The sequence below is a fragment of the Apteryx mantelli genome, chromosome 6, assembly GCF_036417845.1.
Source record: "Apteryx mantelli isolate bAptMan1 chromosome 6, bAptMan1.hap1, whole genome shotgun sequence".
NCBI lineage: Eukaryota > Metazoa > Chordata > Aves > Apterygiformes > Apterygidae > Apteryx > Apteryx mantelli.
The window spans coordinates 36,392,236-36,404,487 of NC_089983.1; the positions used below are offsets into that span (position 1 = coordinate 36,392,236).

Sequence of the window (12,252 nt, forward strand, 5' to 3'; positions counted from 1 at the left end):
CCCGCCCCAAGCGCCCCCCCCCCCCGGGGCCGGGTCCCCCCCGGGGCTGGGGCCGCGGCCGCCCCCCGCCGCACTTAAGGCGCCGCCGCGCTCCACCTTAAGGCCGCGCCGCGGACGGGCCCATTCCCCGGGCAGGGGTTGGGGCCGCGCCGCCGCCCGGCCGCGGCGGGGTCGGGCGCCAAGTCCCCCAAAATAAAAAGAAAAAAATTAAAGCCCGCCAAAACAGGCAGCGGAGCCCGCGGGGGGTGCGGGGCCTTCCTCGCCGCGCGGAAACCCCGCGGCAGCAGCACCCAGCGCCGTCCCCCCTTCGCTGGGGCCCGGCTATTTATAGCAGGCGCCGCGGCGCTATAAGGGGCGGCCGGGTGCGGGCTGCCCTCCCGCGGCGGCCGCGCCGGGGCCGGGGCCGCGCCGGGCGGAGCGGAGCGGGCGGCGCTGCGCTGCGCTGCCCTGCCCGTCGCGGGCGCCTCTGGGCGGCTGCGGCGCGCTGCGAGGGCGCGGGCGGCCGCGGTGAGCGGGGCCGGGCGGGGCGCCGAGCCGCGGCGGCGTTTGGGGCAGCGCTCGGCGGGCTGGGTGGCTTGCGTTGTTGTGGGTTTTTCTTTTTCTTTTTTTTTTTTTCCAGTTAGAAGAGGGAAAAAACTGGCTTTTTTTTTTTTTTTTTTTAACCTCGCGCGGGGGTGTTTGATAGCTTTGTTGAGAATTACAGAGCTGCCGGGACTCTGCATACGAAACGCTGAACTGTTCAGCGATGCCCCTTGGAGGGGTGGGATCAGCGCGCTTGTTCTAGCCAACTTATTGTAACACCCATCTCTAACTGCTGTGGTTCCCCCCCCCCTTTTTTTTCTTTCCTTTCCTTTTTTGTTTTTTTTCTTTTTCTTTTTTCCCCTTCCGCAGCGTTCCTGCCGAGATGCGGAGCCCCGGTGCGGATGAGCGGCGCCCGTAGCCCCCTGCCAGGAGGAGCGGCCCGCGGCTCGCTCGCTCGCTCGCTCGGCGCCCGGGGTTGGCGGCGGCGGCGGGAGGAAGGGGCCATCGCCGCCTGCAGCCCTGGAGCCCGGGAGGAGGCTGCTCCTCCGGAGAGCTTGAACCCGCCGCCTGTCCATGGTACGGCGGCTTTGTGCGGCGGGTGGTTTGGGGCTGTGGGGGGGGGGGGGGGCTTGGGGTTTCTTGGGCTGGCTTTTCTTTCTTTCTTTCTTTCTTTTTCTGGTGAACGCTTAAAAATAGAACGTGAAAGGGCTGGACCGCTGTGGGTTGTGTGTCTGCCTCCTTTGAGTGTGCGGTGGGGAGAGGGGTCCTTCTGAATTACACTGTCTAAGGAAAGATGTTTATTAGCTTTAGGTTTTGTTGGAGTTTGGTCCCCCCCACCCAAGCATATTCGGCTGCCCAGTAATCTGTTTACTACCGCTTTCACGTTCTGGTCTTTGAATTGTAAGATTTCTTATCTTGTATTAGAACTGATTTTAGACTACTAGATACTTTTTGAAAGCTTCCAGATTCGTTCGGTATTTCATTTGTTTGTTAATTTGCTAGACTTCTAAAGGAAAGATGGGGATGCTATCTTTTATCGTAGAGGAACAAGGAGGGGATGCTTTTTACATCTTAATTTTTCTTTACTTTGGGAAAAAGAATTGAAATGCAGCTGAAGGACTGGGAGTTTTCAGCTCTTGCGCCTGGGATTACTGGTAATTAGAAAGAAAACCTATAACTTTTTTTTTCTTCTCCCTAATGGCTCCAGAGCTCTAGAAACAATGTTTAGAAATCCCTGTTTCCTAGACAGAGAAACTAATACATAAGGGTAAGCTGACTGGAAGTTGAGGAGCAAGTTAGAGTTAGACCCTGGATGGACCAGTTCCAGCATCGTGCACATTGGTGGTCTTAGGCTGGTGTAGTAACTATCTCTGTCAATCTGATTTTACGATCGGGACTTTATACTGTGGGCTTGTTTGGGGTAAAGGCTGGGGTTTTGTTAAAGGAGCAAACCCCACAGTGGAGTCGGGGCCCGTGTGAGACCCTCCCCTAGTACGGGCAATTGCAGCACTGCTAGGCACAAATCAACTGGCAGTTTTCTGCTTTGGTTGCTTTATGTTATAAAAGTATGAAAAGCTAAGCTATCTACTCCTTGGTTATTTTATGAGTCATCTAAAGTTAGGATTTTAGTGACAGTCTTAAAGAGATGCTGGTTACTGGGAAAAAATATCTATTTATGTCTGATGTAGAAACTGTTCATACGATAGTACTAATAACAAATGTACCGGCTTTTTATAGTCATACCTGTGTGCAGATGGCATTTTTATATTTTTGGTATGAAATTATCGGGTTAGCTCAGGTCCTTTCTGCACAGGACAGAGAGCTATTTCAAAGGTCTAAGACTGCATAGGTCAGCTATCATTATTTTTATTTGCGAGAGGTGCTTCTCTATTGCTCTGAGTCTGTTAGGACTATTACAAAAATAGAGTCCTATTAGTGTTTCCTTGTACAAAAATATTTTAAGGTAAGGTAAAAGAGAAGACAAAGGTGCAGCAAGGAAATGATGAAGCAGTAGCTTTAAAAAAAAAAAAAAAAAGTGACAGTGTAGCCTTGGACAGATTACCAGAGATGGGGTTTCCATCTGTGGTACACGAGCACCAAAATACAAAACCGCAAGCATCTCTTTAAATAGTGTAGATGGTCCATAGAAAATGGAAGTTCTTTATCTTACAGTTCTGCATCAACTTGTTTGACTTTCTTTGATTTTTGCTTTGCCATTCCAGCAGATCTCTCTCACAATACAGTGAGTAGCCTGGACTGCTGAGGGCCAAGCACCCCACTAGTGTCACTGCTGGATCAGAGGAGTTACAACGGGAATGGAGCTGGCGTGGCATCTGCTTTCAGAATTTATGTGAAAGGCAGCTTCTATTTGTTGAAGTTTTTGGTGGGTGTTTTCGCAAGCTCAAGATTTTTTGCAGAGGAACTAAGAATTAGAGAAACAAAGCTTGCCTTTTTCATTGGGGGAGCTCTTGGAGGGGGTTGGGTTGGGATTTTTTTCTTAAACTGGGACCGAGGTTAACGAAAGGGAGGGATAAAACCAGATTATCCAGCAGTTAGAGAGGGCTGCTGCTTTCCTTCTCTCCACATGCCTTTTGGCACAGAGAGAGACCTGCTGGCATTTTGGGACTGGAGAGAGGAGGAAAAGGATGAGCCCCATACCTGAGCTGGCGTTGTCATTGGCCAAGCAGTGTGCAAGGATAAGTAAACGTAAGACAAACAAATGTGGTGAATCGTTATCATAGCTGATATGCGGTGGGTTCCTTAGCGCTCTTTGTTAACTGTGAACAGAAACAGTGTCCTGTACCCGAGACCTGTGTGGACCCCTTAGTTTGCACCATGTGGTTTCTGTGGCCACCTGATGGCATCTTGCTGCCGAGACTATCAAGGCAGAAACTCTGTGCAGTTCTGCCTTAATTTTGGAGGACTCTTTGAGGAAAGCTGTTTGGCTTCATCTGTTTCTGCCCTTTCCTTTTTATGTTCTCTCTTTAGGTGTGAAATTTTTCTGTGGCTGGGTTCAAGCCAAGAGCCTCTACCTACCTCCGCTGGTTGCAAAACAGGCCCTCCAGGCTGACCTGTTGGTACGGGTGGGTTAATGCATTGAGATGAATTAGTCTGATCTATGAAAGTTTTAGAATCCAGACCTTGACTGGACCAGTCTAATTTTTCTTCCTCTGATTTACTTGCTTTTTGCTGCTACTGCAAAGCTGTTGGTACTGGTGACTCCTTGCTTCTGCCTTCTTCAGTCTTTGCAGCCTGTTTGGGGCTCTGGTGCAGTGTGTCGCCTCTGCGGTCGGTAGCTACCCTCAGTCTTAGCTCACTATTGCATCTTCTGCATGACCACATATCCCTTTTTCCACCCTTACCTGTGCTGGTTGTATGTAGGAGGAAGGGGTCGTACCTTAGCATGGGTATACGCAGCCCTCACAGCAGGGGACTCCTGGCTCTGCCTGTGAGATGGAGAATATTAACATGCATCCGCAATAATGGAGAGGCACAAGAGGCTGGTGTGTGCAGGAGCTTTCACTGTCAGAACTGAGCAGATCAGGGCTGAAGGGCCAGATTCAATAGGGGATACATAGAATTCATTTTCAGGCTTCCAAGACAGTGCTATAAACAGGACTGAGGAAGAGAAATGGTCTTAAAAGATATGGAAATGTGCTTGAAAGTGACTTTTCAAAGATCGGTGATATTATTCTTGGTGTCTGAGGCACCCAAATTTAATGAAATACAGAGCAGAAGGGGTTGGGAGGATTCGGTCCAAGTGAAAACAGAATGAGCGTGGGACTGGCAGATGGGAGGAACGCTGGCCCACTCCTTCGTGGAGTTGCTGCTACTTTCTGCTGTTGTTTCTTACAGAAGAGACTTGATAGAGAAGGTACTTAGTGGGGAGGGGGGAATACAGTTGTCTTGTCCTGCTAGAGCATCACCGCCTGTATTTTTTTCTATGGGGAATACCAAGTATTGAGAGGTAAGCAGCCAACAGCCCAGTAGGTCACATATTGATGGTTTACATCTAATGTAAATTTAGAGCAAATCCATAAACTTTAATATCTGTAATAAGCTATGACTGGCTCTTTCTGAGCAGAGGGGAGAAACGAACAGCTGTAATGTCAGGTGCTGGATTTCCTGGCATGCTTATTTTTGAGATTTATGACTCTTACTCTCTATTTGAGAATTTAGTGGAGCAATTGCTGATCCAGGCATGTATATATGAGAAAATGTCAGTGAGGGAGTAATACATATGGAAATCTTGCATAGAGATGTGGCAAACTGACTGCTGTTAGATGATGAAATAACTACAGATAAATAAAATGGATATCTGCTGAAGTAAGAATTGAGGGAAGAGGGTGGGGGAAGGATTGGGGGAGGCTATTTTTAATTAGTCTGCTGTAGTATTTATTACTGACCCTCCTCCAGATATTACTGCTTCAGACACTAATTCTTTGATAACTGGTGATTAGTGCTGCACAGGTGCATAGATTTTATCAGAGAGAGCAATCAGAGCTGGCTGAAGAGGTGGAAAACCTGTCTCCAAATATCTTCTCTGTCACAGGCAGTTAGGCTGAAATCAGCAACTTTTATATCTGTCTCTAACAGTGAATCTGCCCCTTATTCCACTTTTCTTCTCTCTGAAATGGGGTGATAAAGCTTCATCTCCATGGTGGGGAGGAGTGTTGTTGGGAGCATAAATATAGTAGTAAACACTGAGCTACCTCAGGAGACGTAGGTATTTTGAGAAGCTTTGGGATTGGATTCTCCTTTCTGCTACGTCTGTCTTGTGCCTGATGAATACTGGCCAGAAACAGCCCACAGAGTTGCTCAGCCCTTCTACAAGTGAGGCTTCTTATAATTTTTGGCTAAATCTTGACCTTCCTCGTTTGCATTTGCCTCTGGGAGTTTGTTTGCCATTGATCCCAACTCATGGGCTCGAGATTAGTCTTGAACGCCTTTCTCTTTCTGCTCCTACAAAGAGCTACTTGAACAGTGTGCTGACTCCCTTCTCCTGCCCCCAGATAACATGACGCCTGTCTTGCCTGCTGTGAGTTGTGTGCCTTTTTCTGAAGGTCTGCTTTGGAAAGAATGTTGTACCAAATGTGTAACTTTATGCAGTATGGTTAAAAACCATATATTATTCTCTTATCTTTCTCCATCCCTCTCAACCCCCTGCTTTATCTAAGCCTTTTTTATTGCTGCAAACTCCCTTCACATAGTTTCACACAAAGCTTCACTTCTGAATGTACAACAGTTCTTTCCCATACTAACGTGATAAATTTGCCTGATGGTAAGTTGGTGGCCCGTTTCATGGGGCCCTAGAAAATGGTGCCCCATTTCATGGAGGAGAAAATCCATGTATTTTCCCAAATGTGGGGGAAGTGGGGGAGGTGCCCTCAGCTGGTTTGCTCGTCTCTGTTCTCATTGTGCTTGGTTATTGCCCTCTCTCCCAGCCAACTTCTGATTGCATCTGCCTAGTTCTTGGTTTAGTGAAGAGCGTGATTGAGGGGCCCCTGAATGGTGATTAGCAGTGATCAAACATGGTGGAACATGTAGCGCCTGGTGTTCCTCCACTGAAGACCAAAAAGCTACTCCAAGTTTTCATCATCTAAGGTGAAAATGAGTAGAACTGCATCAGCCCCCCCTATGACTTTGCTGACAGCCAGTTTACAGTCAGCCTGCTCCCTGGGGTATGCTTTAACCTAGCTAAGTGTTTCCTGGGGTCAATTCTGTTACTCTTGTACGTGTAAGTAAGTCTTGGAGTGCTTTCTGATTTACTGGAGTGTAAATAAAGTGAGAAGGTCTCTCATTTACGAGCTCACTCATCGGCATATATTAGTAACGCTCATCAGCTTTTGACTGGAACTTTGATAGCATAATTACTCTAAAAGGGTAACACATTCAAAACTACCTCTGTGACTTTGGGAGTTAGATTCCTAAGAGTCTTAGTCACTGTTTTAAATAGGAATCAGGTTTTTAAGCTTCCCAGAATCCTGAAAGTTTTACCAAAAGACTTCTGTTATCGTGTCTTTAAAATGTCAGTTTCTAGGACAAGTGTGGCAGCTCTGCCACTCTACTTATTTCAGGTATTAACTAGGGAGGTTGAAGAAAGCATTCGAAAAATACTATGGCAAATAGATTCCAATAGGTAATCTTACTAGAGAGGTCAAAGATGTAAAAATGTCTATTTTTTGGGCATCTGACAGCAGGGTGGGCGTATGCATATATTTTCAGGTGTGTCTTTAGGAAAACTAGGAAGACAAGAGATAGCCTGGCCTTCACTGTAGACGGAGTAAAACATACGTTTCTCCAGATGCAAATTGGTGTACTGAATTCAAACAACTTGGGTTTGGAACAGTTTGAGTCACCAGGACAAACATGGTTATCAGAAGAAACAAATAGACTAAGAAAACAGTCTTGCGTGTTGTCATATTCATGTTTGCGTAGGTAAGACCTTAATTTGCTTTCAGTCTTAGATTTCTTTTTTAGGGGTGATGGATTACTCTTGGGTACTTGCGATACAATTTTTTAAGCACTCTTGGAACACTTTTAATGATAAGTATATTTATTTTGCATCATACCTGTGATATAGGGACGTGCTGTTTATTTTACAGTTGGGGAATTCAGGAAAGTAAAAGAAAGCACACAGGCTTATATGGGAAAGTCTGGAGGCAGACAGGCAGGAGAGTAGTGAAACTGGATCTCAATTCCCATGAAAACTGCCCAGCTCTGATCCATATTCTTTCCGACAGATTCCTCCTGGGTGGTTGAGCCAGCTCAGGGTATTTCCTCAGATAGATGATGTGGAGTTTTGCTCTTCAGAGGAGGAAAGTTCGGGCTTGGTGAGGGAGGGAGGAATAGAGAAAGAAAATGCATGTCTGGAGGATGATGGGGACCCAGGGACATCTCTCCAGCTTGAGGAGCCACCGCTGCTTCACAGCTATCAAAGTTTCCCAAATGTGGCACCGACTGCTTCATGGCAATCGAAACTCTGCTGCCTTGGCAAACCCCCGCTCTTCCTGTGCCTAGAGCCAGCCCTGCTTGCCTTCCCTGTTGACAGGGCTACTAAAAGCATCTGGGCTGACTACACTGAAGCCTTCTGCCTCGCAGCTGGAGGCAGATGCATCAGGATGGAGGCTGGTGGGAACAACGGGGCTGGGAGCAGGAGAGGCCCACCCGGCGTAAGGGCGCTGCAAACTCCGCTTTGTCTCTGCGCTGCCTGGGAGATGTCTCCTGCCCCGCTGAGATCTGCTTTCGCTCAGTGTCGAGCCTTTTGGGAGGCACCAGTGTTTCCTTTGGGGTGGTGGAAATTTGTACAGCTTGCAGAACGGATTTTTTTTGTTGTTTTTTTGGTTTTTTTGTTGTATGGTGAACAGTAACAATATGGGTTTTATTTCCCAGAATGTATTCACATTTATAGGATGCTATATTTAAAAAGGAAAAAAAATGAGTCATGGGGCACTGTGCTAATGCTCAATATTTATGTCTACCTCTTGTGAGGCTGAAGGCAGCGGGAGTTGAGTAACACTCCTGTGAAGTGTTTAGAGGATTTACGGATCAAACTAAAGCCCGCTGAAGTCAGCCATAAAACATGCTGTGCCTTATCCCGGGCCCATGTTGTGCACCTTGTGCTAGTTACAGTGAAGTGCTCTCCTTGAAAACCCCGCAAGTGCTCAGTGCTATCAGCTTCCCCAGGCCTTGGTGCAAGTGGCAGAGCTCGGACTCAAGCTTGCCAAGCCGAGGGCTGCAGCTGTGCAATGCCCTCACCGCAGTTGCGGAGAGCCTCGGCCGCAGAGCGGGGATGTCCCGCTGCCTCTCGGTCCCGCCGCAGCACTGGTGTCTGGGGCATGCATGGGAGCAGGCACTGCCTGCGCCTCCGCTGCGGTCTGCCAGGCCCTTTGCAGGAGCAGCTGTCCCAGAGAGAAATAAGGTTGTGGTCCACTGCAGTGCAAACTGCCAGAGCTCTCCTTTCAGCGCCTGCTAGGGGCACAGGGATGCCAGATTTTGGATACTTTCTTTTATGGCATGTCATGATGCTATTGAGTTCAGTTGACTTGCATTTAATTAAGTGTAAGGGGGGTTTTTTGGTTTTGTTTGGGGTTTTTTTTTGAAAGCCTCTTAATGAAATACTGGTCTGCCTGAGAGCGCCAATGAATTCAGCTTTCCAAGTGTCTGCCTGCCAGCATGGCTCAGCTCTGAGCACAGGTAGAGTAGGGGTTGGGGCTGGGACTTCTCTACCAGGTAGGCCAAGAACAGATGATGGAGATGGGCTTTGTGCCAAGCTGTGTGAACAAAGTCAGCGAACGAACGCCTGTTGTTACCAAATCTGCATTTTACAGGCACACCAAGTGCTCTGCAAACTCCTCTGCTTTACCCACTTATTTGGGAGGAGGAGTTGTAGAAGAGAGCTGAAAATAATAAAGTGAAATCTTCAGGTTTATAGGGGGGTTTTGAATTTTTTTTTTTAAGAATGTGTCATATCAATATGAAACTGAGCTTATTTAAGCTTTCTTCAGTATATTTTTGAGGGATATGCTGGAAAACAGAAGGGTGTCTGATGATGTAAGGCTGGTTTGTTGAACCAAATACTTGCTCATCTTGCCACCAAAAGAGGTGGTGAAAAGCTGTTGAATAGGGATCTATTTGCCTTGCTGAAAGCACAAAGCCTAATAAGAAGTCTGATATCCAATAGCTGGAACAATGACCCACCCAACCCAATGTAAAAGGATGCTAATGGCCATTCCCGCAGTGGGAGTCCTATCCACTGCCGCATGTCTCAAGGCGCCCAGTCACTCCAAAAGAGCAAATCAAACAGCACCACTCTGTGGCCATGTATTCCTCACACTTAAATGACTTTATGCAAAGTTTCAGGTTGAAAATCAAGAACTCAAAAACCTAGAAATGCCCAGGTATGGGTTCTTGAAGTAGCTCAGACTCATGTGTGTAAAGTTAGGGACTGAACCATAATGCATTATGTAATCATACCACTTTTTGCTTTCTGACTGCACTGTTCATAAGTAAGACTTAAATTCATGTTTCCATTTAAACTAAAAATGAACTAGCGCTGGCAGGAGGCATTTTCATCTCTAAGCTTGTGAGCTGTGACACAAGTCCCTTTACCAGTTGATTGTTGTGACACAAAGACTCCAAAAAGGTACAGAATGAGGTAAAGTAACAGGATGTAGATGGAATTTAATTTCAGGCTCATCCAGACATTGTTATCAGGTCTATCATCTATACTTAACATACCCAAATAACTCTTGAGTGGTCTGCAAAGACTGGCAATCCAACAGAGATTGTGATCTTCAGAAAATGTATAATCGATATCTTGTGTAATACTTGGTACAGTGCATTAGTGCCACCAGTGTTAGTACAAGATTTGCTGGGGAGGGGACATCTATCTCTACATAGGAATCATGGCATTCAATCCCAGAAGAAGCTGTCAAGGGCCTTCACTGAGCTGGTGCCATGGGCCAATGAATGGGGAAGGGGGAGGTCACCAAAGGAATCACTTCGGCTCAGAAGGACTTACGGCCAAGCTGCAAAGGGGCAGACTGGGAGTTGGTTTGATGGGTGTTGGCTTTAGGTGGGGACAAGAGTCCCCCGCTAATCGAGGAGAAGGAGACATGCCTCAGTGCTCTGGGAAAACCCCAAACTTTTGCAAATTGTTTTTGTGAAACAGCACCACATCAAATATGGACGATCTTAGCTCTCAGAGTAGGAAATGATCTAGCCATTAGTCTCTGTACAACCACAGCTCTACATCTGATGTGACCAGCCATGGCAAACAAGGCATGCATTGCCTGAGCCCATCCAGTGTCCACTCTGCCTCATTTCCACCTTGTTGGTAGCTGGGTGAAGGACTGTAATTCCAGATTGAAAATCTGAAGGTTTACTATTAGCCATAGTGACTGGGTAGGCTTGAATAAGTACTTGCAGCTCTTCCCGCGGAAAATATTTTGTAGCTCAAGGGCAGAACACTGGGAGAGACTTCTCTCTTTGTTTTATGCACATGCCAAGGCCTTTACATTTAGTCTGCAAACAGACACAGTAGTGTGCATGAGGAGCTGAGCGGGCCATTTGCTTTCCTGGGGTTTGGTCCTGTCTAAAAAGATACTGAACGCTCTGGTAAAAAGTTCTGTTGAGCATCGCTTCCTTTGTGCATTCTGCAGTATGGCTTAATGTGGCATAGAGAGGCTGATAAGATGCTGCATTAGCCCTATTCTGTGAGCTGTGAGTATTTTGTTATGTGAGATTTACCTGTGGAGTATTAAGTTTATCTTCTAAAGTTTGGCTTGCACTGAATGCCTGTGGAGCATGAAAAGTCTTTCATGTTAATCAGTAAAGTTTGCTAAGGGGATATATGATTTCTTATTCTTTTTGCAGTGTAGCAAGTCTGTTTAATTAAGCATGTGGGATTTGAATTATTTAATAATGGAACAGTATCTTTCTACTTTTGTGTTACTAAAGATCTCTGGCAACCCATTTTTATTCCTTGGATTTTAAAATTAAGAACTTCAGAAACTCTTTGAACCTCAGGAGGATGGCTTACTGGATCTGGGAGGGCAGAGAAATAAAACTCTTTTTCTAAGGCCTCCTGAGCACAGCAAGTCACTCCCTGTTGTTTACACACCAGTCTCACAAGAATATGGGAATAAATGTTAAGCTGTCAAAGAAAAGGAGAAAAATCATGTTTTCAGGCGCATACTGCGTAAAGAATTGGTTTGGTTTCATGCTGTGTAAGAATAATTCCTTTTGCAGCAGCAAACACTGGGAGGAATCCTCTTGTTTAGAGGTCAGATTGCCTCCTCCATTCCTAAAAGCCATGAGAAAAATAATAGTGGCTCTAGTTAGCATGGGCTTGGGAAGATTTGCAAGAGATGGAAGAGTAACCAAGCGGTGGGAAGGGACAAAGATGAATCATCAGAGCAGTGAAGGGTTTCCAAACTCAAGAGGTGGGTGGAGGTCTGCCATCTTTAGAGCAGGAAAAGAGGAGTTGGGGAAGGTTGAGGAGATGCCTGCTGGCCTTCTGTGGTGGGGAGAGGCAGGCAGCCCAGAGCAGGTTGTCCTAGTTAGCAATCGGAGGAGGGAGAGACTTGCTGACAGAGGCACTTGGCCCCAGCAAGCTCCTGAAATGCCTCCCAACCTAGAGCTCTCACTCTCCAAGCCCTCCTGACCCCAGGCTAACGTGCACTAATTCCTGTTTTAAGACCAGTGCACTTCAAAAGCTTTGTCAAGTGGGGGGTGGGTGGACACAGTGGGTGGAGCTGATGACCCAAAATATCATTTCCCCTTCCTAAGGCTGGGCGTATACCAAACTTGTGTGTCTGTGTGGTAAAAGAATATGAACCAAAAGTGCTGAGAGATGCAGTGGTTAAATTGAAACATGCTGTGGCAGGATGAAAGTAATCTTGTCCCTTACCAGCCCTTAATGCTTTGGGGCTTTATTTTTATTTTTTTAAGTGGCTGGAATCCATGCCATCCCTATCTATGCTTTTGTGCTTTTAATAGAGAGAATTTTATATGCAGAAACATGTCAGGACGCTGTCAGGGGAAGTCATCTCATGTTATGTTACTCAAGCTCACAAGGTCAAGATAAAACATAAGGATATCTATAGTTATCTTTCAGTTCAGATTTTATTTTTGCAGTGTCCTTGACTGTACTGAAGCATATGAAAAAAAACCCTGTGCGGAGTGAATGTTCCTTAGCAGGAGAACTCAGTGGTTCAAAGAAGGGCC

General features: G+C 46.5%; 1 protein-coding gene across 2 annotated transcripts in view; it reads left to right on the plus strand.

Moving 5' to 3' along the window:
* The first annotated feature begins 403 nt into the window (after positions 1-403).
* Positions 404-12,252, plus strand: part of MRAS (muscle RAS oncogene homolog) — a 42,095-nt gene continuing 30,246 nt past the window's right edge. For both annotated transcript variants that reach the window (XM_067299263.1, XM_067299264.1), the window contains exons 1-2: positions 404-507; positions 892-1,098. The gene's annotated coding sequence lies outside the window, so the exon portion shown is untranslated. The remainder of the gene's footprint in view (positions 508-891; positions 1,099-12,252) is intronic.